Source organism: Rhincodon typus, chromosome 6 (assembly GCF_021869965.1).
Source record: "Rhincodon typus isolate 14 chromosome 6, sRhiTyp1.1, whole genome shotgun sequence".
NCBI lineage: Eukaryota > Metazoa > Chordata > Chondrichthyes > Orectolobiformes > Rhincodontidae > Rhincodon > Rhincodon typus.
The window spans coordinates 14,644,503-14,644,819 of NC_063337.1; positions in this window are offsets into that span (position 1 = coordinate 14,644,503).

The following is a 317-nucleotide window of genomic DNA, read 5'->3' on the forward strand; positions in this document are numbered from 1 at the left end:
GGAAATGCGAGAGACACGGTCAAGGGCGTTTTTGACCACTGTGGAGGGGAATTTGCGGTCCTTGAAAAACGAGGACATCTGGGATGTCCGGGTGTGGAATGTCTCATCTCGGGAGCAGATGCGGCGGAGGCGAAGGAATTGGGAATCGGGGATGGCCTTTTTGCAGGAAGGTGGGTGAGAGGTGGTGTACTCTAGGTGGCTGTCGGAGTCAGTAGGCTTGAAATGGATATCGGTTTCCACGTGGTTGCCAGAGATGGAAATAGAGAGGTCCAGGAAGGAGAGAGAGGTATCGGAGATGGTCCAGGTGAACTTAAGGT